Raw genomic sequence first — 16,378 nt, 5'->3', positions numbered from 1 at the left:
GATATAACTACTGTATAGAGATATAACTACTGTTAGAGATATAACTACTGCATAGAGATATAACTACTTTATAGAGATATAACTACTGTACAGAGATATAACTACTGTTAGAGATATAACTACTGCATAGAGATATAACTACTGTACAGAGATATAACTACTGTATAGAGATATAACTACTGTATAGAGATATAACTACTGTACAGAGATATAACTACTGTACAGAGATATAACTACTGTATATAGATATATATAGTAGATAGTACATCCAGTTTTGCCCCACTGGCATTTACAACAGCCATGGTTCAGCAGGGTTATGCCTTCCCAATAGTACCCATGTATAGTAACGACCAAAAGTAGTCTTAAACGGGGCTGTGTCCCAAATGGCACCCTATTCCATGCTTAGTGCACTACTTTTGACCAGGGTCCATGGGGTTCTGGTCAAAAGTAGTGCACTATAGGATAATAGGGTGCCATGTGGGATGCAAACGATGCCATTCATATGCATGGTCTCTGTCCCTACGGGTGCTGAGCTCTGAAGATGACTCAACCACCTCACAGGCTAACGCTATTACTGTCTCCTCTCATTCCCCTTCACTCTACACAGGCCTGAGGGCCCCGGTGAGGGCTCAGATGTTAGCGTACACTCCTAGAAAAAAGGGTTCCAAAAGGGTTCTTCGGCCGTCCCCATAGGATCATATTTTTGGGTTCCAGGAAGAACGCCTTTCCACAGAGGGTGTGTGTGTGCATGCGTGTGTGTGTGTGTGTGTGCGCATGCGTGTGTGTGTGTTTACCGCTCCATAGCACAAGGAGGGCCATGTAGTGGTAGAAATCTAGGTCTGGGTCTTCTAATCATCTGTCAGAGTGTGAGAGTCACACTTGAAGGCTTGGCTGTCTTGAATAGCAGAGGAGAAGTGAGGAGAGGAGACAGGAGGAGAGGAGGAGGAGATGTGTAGGGCTTTGTATGATCCTTGATCCTTCCCTTGTGATGTCAGACTATCTGAAGTAATGTGAAGGCTGTGCAAGAGCTGAACGATGTTTTTCAAATAGAAGGAACAGTATCTAGCATCAGAGATCACTCTTCTCAGGGATTCCCAAACTCTTTAGATACATTTTTCAAAAGCCTGGATGAATGCTGTAGTTCAATTAAATCTTATTACATACTGATCTAAACACATAATCTTCCATGTAGAACCCTTTACACAGAGGGTTCTACATGGAACCCAAAATAGTTCTACCTGGAACCAAAAGGGTTTCTACCTGGAACCAAAAAAAGGTTATTCAAAGGGTTGTCCTATGGGGACAGCCGAAGAACCCTTTTAGGGTCTAGATTGCATATTTTTTTCTAATAGTGTTCAGTATGCGGTGAGATTTAGCTATCTAGCGTTTTAGCATCCCACGCTCCTACCGCACCATGCATATTGCATGATCATGTACCCTACATCATCGGTCTCTCTCTGTCAAAGGGTCCTGTGATCATTGGAGGGGCTCAGCAGTATTCTGATCAGAGCTGTATGGAGGATCTAACAGGGGTTAGGGAGATAAAGGGCTTGTGTGTGAGTATGTGTGAATCTGTGTCAAAGGGGAGGTCTCTCTCTCTGTGTGTGTGTGTGTGTGTGTGTGTGTGTGTGTGTGTGTGTGTGTGTGTGTGTGTGTGTGTGTGTGTGTGTGTGTGTGTGTGTGTGTGTGTGTGTGTGTGTGTGTGATCAGATGAGTGGTTGTGTGTGTGTGTGCTACTGAGGATCTAAAGAGAAGAGGTTGAAACAGGGGTTGTGTGATCCACTGGGCTAACTCCCACTATGACCACCATAATAGAGAGTGTGTTTGCTAGGTGTGTGTGTGTGTGTGTGTGTGTGTGTGTGTGTGTGTGTGTGTGTGTGTGTGTGTGTGTGTGTGTGTGTGATGAAGCAGGGATGTGAGTAAGCAGGGATGTGAGGAAGTGAGTGGTGAAGCAGGGATGTGAGGAAGTGAGTGGAGAAGCAGGGATGTGAGGAAGTGAGTGGTGAAGCAGGGATGTGAGGAAGTGAGTGGTGAAGCAGGGATGTGAGGAAGTGAGTGGAGAAGCAGGGATGTGAGGAAGTGAGTGGTGAAGCAGGGATGTGAGGAAGTGAGTGGTGAAGCAGGGATGTGAGGAAGTGAGTGGAGAAGCAGGGATGTGAGGAAGTGAGTGGTGAAGCAGGGATGTGAGGAAGTGAGTGGAGAAGCAGGGATGTGAGGAAGTGAGTGGTGAAGCAGGGATGTGAGGAAGTGAGTGGAGAAGCAGGGATGTGAGGAAGTGAGTGGAGAAGCAGGGATGTGAGGAAGTGAGTGGTGAAGCAGGGATGTGAGGAAGTGAGTGGTGAAGCAGGGATGTGAGGAAGTGAGTGGTGAAGCAGGGATGTGAGGAAGTGAGTGGAGAAGCAGGGATGTGAGGAAGTGAGTGGTGAAGCAGGGATGTGAGGAAGTGAGTGGTGAAGCAGGGATGTGAGGAAGTGAGTGGAGAAGCAGGGATGTGAGGAATCAGGGATGTGAGGAAGTGAGTGGGGAAGTAGGGATGTGAGGATGTGAGTGATGAAGCAGGAATGTGAGGAGGTGAGTGGTGAAGCAGGGATGTGAGGAAGTGAGTGGTGAGGCAGGGATGTGAGGAAGCAGGGATGTGAGGAAGTGAGCAGTGAAGCAGGGATGTGAGGAAGTGAGTGGAGAAGCAGGGATGTGAGGAAGTGAGTGGTGAAGCAGGGATGTGAGGAAGTGAGTGGTGAAGCAGGGATGTGAGGAAGTGAGTGGAGAAGCAGGGATGTGAGGAAGTGAGTGGAGAAGCAGGGATGTGAGGAAGTGAGTGGAGAAGCAGGGATGTGAGGAAGTGAGTGGAGAAGCAGGGATGTGAGGAAGTGAGTGGTGAAGCAGGGATGTGAGGAAGTGAGTGGAGAAGCAGGGATGTGAGGAAGTGAGTGGTGAAGCAGGGATGTGAGGAAGTGAGTGGTGAAGCAGGGATGTGAGGAAGTGAGTGGAGAAGCAGGGATGTGAGGAAGTGAGTGGAGAAGCAGGGATTTGAGGAAGTGAGTGGAGAAGCAGGGATGTGAGGAAGTGAGTGGAGAAGCAGGGATGTGAGGAAGTGAGTGGTGAAGCAGGGATGTGAGGAAGTGAGTGGAGAAGCAGGGATGTGAGGAAGTGAGTGGTGAAGCAGGGATGTGAGGAAGTGAGTGGTGAAGCAGGGATGTGAGGAAGTGAGTGGAGAAGCAGGGATGTGAGGAAGCAGGGATGTGAGGAAGTGAGTGGGGAAGCAGGGATGTGAGGATGTGAGTGGTGAAGCAGGGATGTGAGGAAGTGAGTGGTGAAGCAGGGATGTGAGGAAGTGAGTGGTGAGGCAGGGATGTGAGGAAGCAGGGATGTGAGGAAGTGAGCAGTGAAGCAGGGATGTGAGGAAGTGAGTGGAGAAGCAGGGATGTGAGGAAGTGAGTGGTGAAGCAGGGATGTGAGGAAGTGAGTGGTGAAGCAAGGATGTGAGGAAGTGAGTGGAGAAGCAGGGATGTGAGGAAGTGAGTGGAGAAGCAGGGATGTGAGGAAGTGAGTGGTGAAGCAGGGATGTGAGGAAGTGAGTGGTGAAGCAGGGATGTGAGGAAGTGAGTGGTGAAGCAGGGATGTGAGGAAGTGAGTGGAGAAGCAGGGATGTGAGGAAGTGAGTGGTGAAGCAGGGATGTGAGGAAGTGAGTAGAGAAGCAGGGATGTGAGGAAGTGAGTGGTGAAGCAGGGATGTGAGGAAGTGAGTGGTGAAGCAGGGATGTGAGGAAGTGAGTGGAGAAGCAGGGATGTGAGGAAGCAGGGATGTGAGGAAGTGAGTGGGGAAGCAGGGATGTGAGGATGTGAGTGGTGAAGCAGGGATGTGAGGAAGTGAGTGGTGAAGCAGGGATGTGAGGAAGTGAGTGGTGAAGCAGGGATGTGAGGAAGTGAGTGGAGAAGCAGGGATGTGAGGATGTGAGTGGGGAAGCAGTGATGTGAGGACAGCGGTATAACTATGGGAAACAGAGAGGTAAATGGAGAACAGCTATGGTGTAAAACCGCTATGGTGTAAAACCGCTATGGTGTAAAACAGCTATGGTGTAAAACAGCTATGGTGTAAAACAGCTATGGTGTAACACAGCTATGGTGTAAAACAGCTATGGTGTAAAACAGCTATGGTGTAAAACCGCTATGGTGTAAAACCGCTATGGTGTAAAACAGCTATGGTGTAAAACAGCTATGGTGTAAAACAGCTATGGTGTTAAACAGCTATGGTGTAAAACAGCTATGGTGTAAAACAGCTATGGTGTAAAACAGCTACTGTGTAAAACAGCTATGGTGTAAAACAGCTATGGTGTAAAACCGCTATGGTGTAAAACAGCTATGGTGTAAAACCGCTATGGTGTAAAACAGCTATGGTGTAAAACAGCTATGGTTTAAAACAGCTATGGTGTAAAACAGCTATGGTGTTAAACAGCTATGGTGTAAAACAGCTATGGTGTAAAACAGCTATGGTGTAAAACAGCTATGGTGTTAAACAGCTACTGTGTAAAACAGCTATGGTGTAAAACAGCTATGGTGTAAAACAGCTATGGTATAAAACAGCTATGGTGTTAAACAGCTATGGTGTTAAACAGCTATGGTGTAAAACAGCTATGGTGTAAAACAGCTATGGTGTAAAACAGCTGTGGTATAAAACAGCTATGGTGTAAAACAGCTATGGTGTAAAACAGCTATGGTGTAAAACAGCTATGGTGTTAAACAGCTATGGTGTAAAACAGCTATGGTGTAAAACAGCTATGGTATAAAACAGCTATGGTGTAAAACAGCTATGTTGTAAAACAGCTATGGTGTAAAACAGCTATGTTGTAAAACAGCTATGGTGTTAAACAGCTATGGTGTAAAACAGCTATGGTGTAAAACAGCTATGGTGTAAAACAGCTATGGTGTTAAACAGCTATGGTGTTAAACAGCTATGGTGTAAAACAGCTATGGTGTTAAACAGCTATGGTGTAAAACAGCTATTTTGTGAACACGGGGTCTATTCGTTTGGATGTGGAGTGGAGGTTATGTGTAATGTCATTGTGCTCTCTTGTGCTCCTACTCTGTTGCACTTTGAACTTTTTAATCCAAATATGGATTCTGATTCCCGACAGGGACTGGATGCACAGTTGGAGGAAAACCCTGTAACCTCAGGATCTCACCACAGGCGCGATTCTAGTGTACCGTCAAACGTCAATACAACTCAATGGAAACCCATTAGATGAGTCGAGGCTTGAAATCGACCCAATATGGCAACCCTAATTAACAGAACCAACGTCGCAACCCGTCTTATAATGGACTGTAATGGACTTCACACATGCCTCACTTCAATATTAACACACACAACACATGTTAAGTGACTGAGCATTCACCACGTTTGGTTCAGTGTTAGCCTCTAGGCCTCATGTTAGTGGTGATGGTTAGTGTTTAGTGTTAGTCTGTAGTGTGTGTCTTTTTACAGGTGAGATACCAGTGTTCTACTACAGCAGTATAAAGGGAGGGGAAACATCATTTATACATAATAACACATTTTAAACAGTCAGCTATGGCACATCCTCTATCCAGGAGCCTTTACATTATTAACATGCACAAGTACACACACACACACACACACACACACACACACACACACACACACACACACACACACACACACACACACACACACACACACACACACACACACACACACACACACACACACACACACACACACACACACATACTGTACGTATGCGCACGTACAGTACCAGGCATACACGCACAAACACACCGCTGCACAGGCCTATGGGCATGAATACACACAGACACACACACACTGAGGTTTGCTTGCAATGTCGGGCCCTTTGTGGATTCATGTGAACGGCTGCTGCCACAATATTATCAATAGGTAAACACTCTTAAAGAGACTGTGTCAGACACACTGGTGACAATGAGTTTACATAACTGGCACTCACAGAGGAGTAGAACCTACAAATACTGGTATTCTGCTGTCTGTGACACTCGGAGACACTGCTGGACTCCAACGTGGAGCTTTAGATCAGAAGATGAGAAGTGAAGAGAGGACTGACAGACAGATGTGAAACACTAGTTAGAACAGATCAAATGAACCAAAGATGGACCTGCTCCTTCCTGCTGACTTTCAAGAGTCGCAGGAAGGGATGGAGGAAAGGAGAGGGAGAAAGAGAGAGAGATAGAGAGAGAGAGCAACAGAGAGAGAGAGAGAGAGAGAGAGCAACAGAGAGAGAGAGATGAAGAAAAATGAGGGAGGAGAGAGAGAGAGACAGAGAGAGAGAGAGAAAGAGAGAGAGAGAAGGGAGAGGGAGAGAGACAGAGAGAGAGAGAAGATGATAGATGAGGGTGACCAACGATGATTGATACCGGCTGTCTTCTCCTTCAGAGAGGATCACATTGCTGTGTTTTTCTTTGAAGTGTGTATATGTGTGTGTGTGTGTGTGTGTGTGTGTGTGTGTGTGTGTGTATACTGTATCAGTGTGTGAGTGAGAGAGAGAGAGAGAGAGAGAGAGAGAGAGAGAGAGAGAGAGTCTATGTGTGAACTGTGTGTGTGTGTATACTGTATCAGTGTGTGAGTGTGTGTGTGTATACTGTATCAGTGTGTGAGTGAGAGAGAGAGAGAGAGAGTCTATGTGTGAACTGTGTGTGTGTGTATACTGTATCAGTGTGTGAGGGAGTGTGTGTGTGTGTGTATACTGTATCAGTGTGTGAGGGAGTGTGTGTGTGTATACTGTATCAGTGTGTGAGTGAGTGTGTGTGTGTGTATACTGTATCAGTGTGTGAGGGAGTGTGTGTGTGAGAGAGAGAGAGAGAGAGAGAGAGAGAGTCTATGTGTGAACTGTGTGTGTGTGTATACTGTATCAGTGTGTGAGGGAGTGTGTGTGTGTGTATACTGTATCAGTGTGTGAGGGAGTGTGTGTGTGTGTGTATACTGTATCAGTGTGTGAGGGAGTGTGTGTGTGAGAGAGAGAGAGAGAGAGTCTATGTGTGAACTGTGTGTGTGTGTGTATACTGTATCAGTGTGTGAGGGAGTGTGTGTGTATACTGTATCAGTGTGTGAGTGAGTGTGTGTGTGTGTGTATACTGTATCAGTGTGTGAGGGAGTGTGTGTGTGTGTGTACTGTATCAGTGTGTGAGGGAGTGTGTGTGTGTGTGTGTATACTGTATCAGTGTGTGTGTGTGTGTGTGTGTGTGTGTGTGTGTGTGTGTGTGTGTGTGTGTGTGTGTGTGTGTGTGTGTGTATACTGTATCAGTGTGTGAGGGAGTGTGTGTGTGTGTATACTGTATCAGTGTGTGAGTGAGTGTGTGTGTGTGTGTGTGTGTGTATACTGTATCAGTGTGTGAGGGAGTGTGTGTGTGTGTATACTGTATCAGTGTGTGAGTGAGTGTGTGTGTGTGTGTGTGTGTGTATACTGTATCAGTGTGTGTGTGCTGGTGCTTGTGACTGCTGGTAGATCTGTCAAATCTCACGGTTGGAAAGTGGAGCAGAAGAGCTTTCTCATGTCCAACAGTGGAGCGTGTTCAGGAGTCACAGCCGTTTACAATAGAAGAGGAGAATGGATGATGGAGAGACGAAGGGAGAGGTTAATAAGTGATATAGAGATTTTATAATGATTTTATAAGATAATGTTGATGGACAGCGGTAGGGTTGGGCGGTATGCAGATATTCATACCATCGTACCGTTTCTGTACCATACCGGAGCATACGGTATTACCGGAGGTGCACACAAGGGGTGCTATTTCAACCCAAATTATTATTATTATTATATCTGGGGGTTTTTACGCACCAAACAATTTAGGCAACAGGGACCTTGACCCAGGAAGGGATTTAATGTCTCTGCTGTAACCTAGAAGCTTGATCTTGACATGTAGCCACCTAGAAGTCATCAAACCAAATCCAAAGCTGGGTGTCATTTATTTGACACATCTTATTTTTCTTATAGATATACTTAACTTATAGTTATAAGAAGTGGTATAGCACACACCCACGCAAAAAAATGAATAATAATAATAATAAATGTAAACAAAGTGTTCCACAGGGATGCTGGTCGACTCCAATGCTTCCCACAGTTGTGTCAAGTTGGCTGGATGTCCTTTGGGTGGTGGACCATTTTTGATACACACAGGAAACTGTTGAGTGTGAAAAACCCAGTAGCGCTGCAGTTCTTGACACAAACCTGTACTTTTTGGGATTCTGTGCATATTGTTTTGTATTGCTAGTTATTATTAGCATCTGCAAACCTATGCAAGTGACAACAATGAACTTTGATTTTATATTTCCCTATTGTTCGTTACACATCGTCATCTCACGGTATGTGTGTGTGTGTGTGTGTGTGTGATGGGGTCCCGATGCATACAGTTAGTGCCTTATAAATTCTATATAAAAACTTGTGAATAACATACAGTTGAAGTCAGAAGTTTACATTCACTTAGACTGGAGTCATTAAAATGAGTTTTTCAACCACCCCATAAATGTCTTGTTAACAAACTATAGTTTTGGCAAGTCGGTTAGGACATCTACTTTGTGCATGACACAAGTCATTTTTCCAACAATTGTTTACAGACAGATTATTTCACTTATAATTCACTGTATCACAATTCCAGTTGGTCAGAAGTTTAGGTACACTAAGTTGACCGTGCCTTTAAACAGCTTGGAAAATTCCCGAAAATGATGTCATGGCTTTAGAAGCTTCTGATAGGCTAATTGACATAATTTGAGTCAATTGGAGGTGTACCTGTGGATGTATTTCAAGGTCTACCTTCAAACTCAGTGCTTATTTGTTTGACATCATTGGAAAATCAAAAGAAATCAGCCAAGACCTCAGAAAAAAAATGTAGACCTGCACAAGTCTGGTTCATCCTTGGGAGCAATTTACAAACACCTGAAGGTACCACGTTCTGTACAAACAATAGTACGCAAGTATAAACACCATGGGACCACGCAGCCGTCAAACCGCTCAGGAAGGAGACGCGTTCTGTCTCCTAGAGATGAACGTACTTTGGTGCGAAAAATGCAAATCAATCCCAGAACTCCAGCAAAGGACCTTGTGAAGATGCTGAAGGAAACAGGTACAGAAGTATCTATATCCACAGTAAAACGGGTCCTATATCGGCATGACCTGAAAGGCCGCTCAGCAAGGAAGAAGCCACTGCACTAAAACCACCACAAAAAAGCCAGACTGCGGTTTGCAACTGCATATGGGGACAAAGATCGTACTTTTTGGAGAAATGTCCTCTGGTCTGATGAAACAAAAATAGAACTGTTTGGCCATAATGACCGTCGTTATGTTTGGAGGAAAAAGGGGGAGGCTTGCAAGCCGAAGAACACCATCCCAACCGTGAAGCATGGGGGTGGCAGCATCATGTTGTGGGGGTGCTTTGCTGCAGGAGGGACTGGTGCACTTCACAATATAGATGGCATCATGAGAACGAAAATTAAGTGGATATATTGAAGCAACATCTCAAGACATCAGTCAGGAAATTAAAGCTTGTTTGCAAATGGGTCAATGACCTCAAGCATACTTCCAAAGTTGTGGCAAAATGGCTTAAGGACAACAAAGTCAAGGTATAGCCCTGACCGCAATCCTATAGAAAACTTGTGGGCAGAACTGAAAATGTGTGTTCAAGCAAGGAGGCCTACAAACCTGACTCAGTTACACCAGCTCTGTCAGGAGGAATGGGCCAAAATTCACCCAACTTATTGTGGAAAACTTGTGGAATTCTACCTGAAACGTTTGACCCAAGTTAAACAATTTAAAGACAATGCTACCAAATACTAATTGAGTGTATGTCAATTTCTGACCCACTGGGAATGTGATGGAAGAAATATAAGCCCAAATAAATCATTCTCTCTAATATTATTTTGACATTTCATATTCTTAAAATAAAGTGGTGATCCTAACTGACCTAAGACAGGGAATCTTTACAAGAATAAATGATAGAAATAGTGAAAAACTGAGTTTAAATGCGTTTGGCTAAGGTGTATGTAAACTTCCGACTTCAACTGAACATGGCATAGAGTCTCACAAACCAGTCCTAGTGTTACCATGACGATTTAGCTTCCTACCCACACTCTCTCTTGCTCTTCCTTCTCTCTCATCCTTCCTTTATTCTCTCTTTCATTCCTGCCTGGGCAGACTTCCCGGTCGCTTTGTGGAGAATCTAGGTTATAGTCCAGACCATTTCTCCCCTTCCATCGCTCTCTTTCTACTCCTTTTCATATGATCTCCCTCTCTCTTTCTATTCCATTTCATATGATCTCCCTCTCTCTTTCTATTCCATTTCATATGACCTCCCTCTCTCTTTATACTCCATTTCATATGATCTCCCTCTCTCTTTCTCCTCCTTTTCATATGATCTCCCTCTCTCTTTCTACTCCATTTCATATGATCTCCCTCTCTCTTTATACTCCATTTCATATGACCTCCCTCTCTCTTTATACTCCATTTCATATGATATCCCTCTCTCTTTCTACTCCATTTCATATGATCTCCCTCTCTCTTTATACTCCATTTCATATGATCTCCCTCTCTCTTTATACTCCATTTCATATGATCTCCCTCTCTCTTTCTATTCCATTTCATATGATCTCCCTCTCTCTTTCTATTCCATTTCATATGATCTCCCTCTCTCTTTCTACTCCTTTTCATATGATCTCCCTCTCTCTTTCTATTCCATTTCATATGATCTCCCTCTCTCTTTCTATTCCATTTCATATGATCTCCCTCTCTCTTTCTATTCCATTTCATATGATCTCCCTCTCTCTTTCTATTCCATTTCATATGATCTCCCTCTCTCTTTCTATTCCATTTCATATGATCTCCCTCTCTCTTTCTATTCCATTTCATATGATCTCCCTCTCTCTTTCTATTCCATTTCATATGATCTCCCTCTCTCTTTATACTCCATTTCATATGATCTCCCTCTCTCTTTCTGTCCTTCCCTCTCTTTCTATCCCTATTTTTTTCTCCTCACAGTTCAACAAAATCCTGTTTAGTTGGACAAAGAGACACAGACAGAGACACACAGACAGAGACACATATAGAGACACAGACAGAGACACATACAGAGACACAGAGACACAGAGACACAGAGACACAGACAGACAGACAGACAGACAGACAGACAGACAGACAGACAGACAGACAGACAGACAGACAGACAGACAGACAGACAGACAGACAGACAGACAGACAGACAGACAGACAGACAGACAGACAGACAGACAGACAGACAGACAGACAGACAGACAGACAGACAGACAGACAGACAGACAGACAGACAGACAGACAGACAGACAGACAGACAGACAGATAGATAGATAGATAGATAGATAGATAGAGACACAGATAGACAGACAGACAGACAGACAGACAGACAGACAGACAGACAGACAGACAGACAGACAGACAGACAGACAGACAGACAGACAGACAGACAGACAGACAGACAGACAGACAGACAGACAGACAGACAGACAGACAGAGACACACACAGACAGACAGACAGACAGACAGACAGACAGACAGACAGACAGACAGACAGACAGACAGACAGACAGACAGACAGACAGACAGACAGACAGACAGACAGACAGAGGGTAGTCTACTCTCTCTCACCTATTTTTCTTTATATTGGGAGGAACCAATCTCAATATCCAGGTCCCATTCAGTGGGACCGAGACAGAGGGGAAGGGTGTTGATGTGACACCACCACTATCCTCTGTCCTCTGGCTCTCTCTGGTTGCATCCTAAATGTCACCCTTTTCCCGACATATATAGTGCACTACTTTTGCCCAGGGCCCATACCAAAAGTAGTGCACTATATATGGAATAGGGTGCCATTTGGGACACAATCTATGTATGGTTATCAGCAGCAGCAGCTCTATCTGCCTGTCAGGATCCATTCCATAATTCAGGAGGAGAAGGGGACTTCCTACGGCTTGACTGACAGGCAACACAAACACACAAACAACTCTTTCTCTCTCTCTCTTTCTCTCTCTCCCTCCCCCTACCTCTCTATCATTCTCTGTCGTTCTTCTTCTTTCCTACTTTCTTCTTTCCTCCCCCTCTAGTCTCTTTTCTCTTTATATCACCCTCTAAACTCCCTCTCTCTCTCTGCTCTCTATCCTTCTCCTCTTTCTCTCCCAGTCTTCCCCTCTTCTCTCTGTCTTCCCCCTTTCCTCTCTACTGTCTCTCTCTTTTTCTCCTTTCGCTACCTCGCCCTCTCTCCCTCTCCATAATGTTCCAAGGGCTTAGCAGCAGAACAGAGAACAGCTCTTCAGGGCACCAGTATTTAGCATTAGGTATGTGTGTGGGTGTGTGTGTGTGTGTGACCCAGATATTTACAAAGTTTCTAAAATAGCTCTTCAACTTCAAGCTGAGTTCCCATTCACCACGTCCCCTCCTATAGGGCACATGTATTATATGTAGGGTATTTTCAGACTTTATTGAACAGACAACGAGGATAACAGCGTGCAAAGATAGACGTTATGTCAAAAGGCAATAGGCCGGGGTTTAAACCTACTGTATGCCGACACCGTAGACGTGTACTGGAGGCTGCGGCATTACCGATTACCGCTACACCAGCCAGACTACTTCCACATTCTATACATGGCTAACATGACCAAACGTTAACACTGTTGAGCAGACGATCAGTTCAAATGTTAAACTGGTAAGTGCTTGTAACTCAACCCTCTCATTGTGTAGGTCCAGGGGTGGCTTGTCAAATACAACACACGCACACGCACACACAATACACACACACACACACACACACACACACACACACACACACACACACACACACACACACACACACACACACACACACACTCACACAGACACACACACATGTAATTAGCCACCGGGGTTTACAGTCCAGATATGGTATAAGTAGTGCTTCCAACTGCAGTGTTGCCATGTAGATGGCTACTGTAATTACTACTAGAGGCTGAGTGGTGTGTGTGTGTGTGTGTTGGCCAGAATTGTGCCCCACTTAGCCTTGGCATTCCCAATGGCTCTCATAGTGTGTAGAGCCTCCACACACACACACCTGCACACACACCTGCATACACACACACGACACACACACACACACACACACACACACTGGTGGTGAGATGTATCCGTCACACAGAATGTAACCCATTTCCGTAGCTGGAAGTGAAGGATGCTATAGCTGCCTGCTGTCCGCCCACACACACCAGACTACAGTGCCCTGTGATGTGCAGAGATGTTCTCCCTCGTATACGGATAGATAGAGGCAGACACATATTCACACACACGCAAGCAGGTAGTTGCGCACACACACTTGCATGGATGCACATATACAGTAGAACACACTTAACATGCTGTACAGATTCACTGTCTCTCACAAATACTGTCATCTCCACATAGACAAACACACCCACCCACCCACCCACCTATCTATCTATCTATCCATTTATACAGAACAAAAATAGAAACGCATCATGCAACAATTTCAAAGATTTTACTGAGTTACAGTTCATATAAGGAAATCAGTCAATTGAAATAAATTCATTAGGCCCTAATCTATGGATTTCACATGACTGGGAATACAGATATTCACAGTTAGTCATCTGTTAGTCACAGATACCTTTAAAAAAGTTAGGGTCGTGGATCAGAAACCCAGTCAGTATCTGGTGTGCCCACCATTTGCCTCATGCAGCGCAGCACATCTCCTTCTCATAGAGTTGATCAGGCTGTTGATTGTGGCCTGTGGAATGTTGTCCCACTCCTCTTCAATGGCTGGATATTGGCAGGAACTGGAACACGCTTTCGTACATGTTGATCCAGAGCATCCCAAACATGCTCAATGGGTGACATGTCTGGTGAGTATACAGGCCATGAAAGAACTGGGGCATTTTCAGCTTCCAGTAATTGTGTACAGGTCCTCGTGACATGGGGCCGTGCGTTATCATGCTGAAATATGAGGTGATGGCGGTCCCGGTATCTCTGAGCATTCAGATTGTCATCGATAAAATGCAAATGTGTTTGTTCTCTGTAGATTATGCCTGCTCATACCATAATCCCACCGCCACCATGGGGCACTCTGTTCACAACGGTTGGACATACTGCCAAATTCTCTAGCACAACGTTGGAGGCGGCTTATGGTAGAGAAATTATCTGGCAACAGCTCTGGTGGACATTCCTGCAGTCAACATGCCAATTGCACGCTCCCTCAAAACTTGGGAAATCTGGGGCATTGTGTTGCGTGACAATACTGCACATTTTAGAGTGACCTTTTATTGTCCCAAGCACAAGGTGCACCTGTGAATGTCATGCTGTTTAATCAGCTTCTTGTTATGCCACACCTGTCAGGTGGATGGATTATCTTGGCAAAGAAGAAATGCTCACTAACAGGGATGTACACAAATTTGTGCCCAAAAATAGACAGAAATAAGCTTTTTGTGGGGATGGGTACTTTTATTTTACCTCATGAAACATGGGACCAACACTTTACATGTTGCGTTTATATTATTGTTCAGTGTACATACAATCTAATGTCCAAAGCCAGAGATTGCAGAAGTTCCAGGTTTCAGTGCAATTTATGGCTTCAATAAGCACTAAGGCGCGTGTCCAGTCCCTTGCCCACACTCAGCCACAGTCCACCACTGTTAATATCAAACCCTTAATGTACTGGGCTCAGAGCTAAAGCCTTAATGAAGTGATAGGAGTGGACTGAAGTAGAGCATAGAGACCAGCCTGGAGGGGAAGGTCAAGGGTCAGCTCTGTCTATGGGGTTCACTTCTACTCGTACAATGTATAATTTATACTATACTGTACTGTAGTGTCTAATACTCATCCACGCACACTGTAGATATGTGAATGCATTGACATCGCATGGGAACACACACACATACCATGCACACTGACGCCACACACAGATTCACACACACACACACACACACACACACACACACACACACACACACACACACACACACACACACACACACACACACACACACACACACAGACACACACACACACACACACACACACACACACACACACACACACACACACACACACACACACACACACACACACACACACACACACACACACACACACACACTCACCACATATGCTGCTACTGTCTATTATCTATCCTGTTGCCTAGTCACTTTACCCCTCCCTATATGTACATATCTACCTCAGTTACCTTGTATTCCTGCACATCGACTCGCTGCTGCTACTCCCTGTATATAGACATGTTATTTTGACTCATTATTGTCATTCGTTATTCACTGTGTATTTATTACTCATGTCACTATTTGTATATACTGTATATATATATTTATTTATTTATTTATTTATCTTTAACTCTGCATTGTTGGAAAAGGGCCCATAAGTAAGCATTTCCCTGGTAGTCTACACCTGATGTTTATGAAGCATTTGACAAATTCAATTTCATTTGAAAGCATATGTATGTCAGTCTGTGTGGGAAGAAACCTCTGATATTATATTATATACACACATTCTGCATACTCACTGACACATGCTGCATACCCACTGACACACATTCTGCATACTCACTGACACATGCTGCATACTCACTGACACACATGCTGCATACTCACTGACACACATGCGGCATACTCACTGACACACATGCGGCATACTCACTGACACATGCTGCATACTCACTGACACACATGCTGCATACTCACTGACACACATGCTGCATACTCACTGACACACATGCGGCATACTCACTGACACACATTCTGCATACTCACTGACACATGCTGCATACTCACTGACACACATGCTGCATACTCACTGACACACATGCGGCATACTCACTGACACACATGCGGCATACTCACTGACACATGCTGCATACTCACTGACACACATGCTGCATACTCACTGACACACATGCTGCATACTCACTGACACACATGCGGCATACTCACTGACACACATTCTGCATACTCACTGACACACATGCTGCATACTCACTGACACACATGCTGCATACTCACTGACACACATGTTGCATACTCACTGACACATGCTGCATACTCACTGACACACATGCTGCATACTCACTGACACACATGCTGCATACTCACTGACACACATGCTGCATACTCACTGACACACATGCTGCATACTCACTGACATACATGCTGCATACCCACTGACATACATGCTGCATACTCACTGACATACATGCTGCATACCCACTGACATACATGCTGCATACCCACTGACATACATGCTGCATACCCCCTGACACATCACATATGGTATACACTTGCTCAACATAAAGTGTATGCTGCACACATTAAGTTCAATAGATAAAACAAATA

The 16,378-nt window shown here is 44.6% G+C and overlaps 1 protein-coding gene across 2 annotated transcripts in view; it reads right to left on the bottom strand.

The window, feature by feature from the left end:
- The window catches only part of LOC116355342 (phospholipid phosphatase-related protein type 5), a 32,638-nt gene that overhangs the window by 15,667 nt on the left and 593 nt on the right, over positions 1-16,378 (bottom strand). The gene's annotated exons all lie outside the window — the stretch shown is intronic.

This window comes from Oncorhynchus kisutch, linkage group LG20, assembly GCF_002021735.2.
Source record: "Oncorhynchus kisutch isolate 150728-3 linkage group LG20, Okis_V2, whole genome shotgun sequence".
Classification (NCBI taxonomy): domain Eukaryota; kingdom Metazoa; phylum Chordata; class Actinopteri; order Salmoniformes; family Salmonidae; genus Oncorhynchus; species Oncorhynchus kisutch.
Note: the sequence above shows the minus strand (reverse complement) of the source record. Positions and strands in the feature narration are given on the sequence as shown.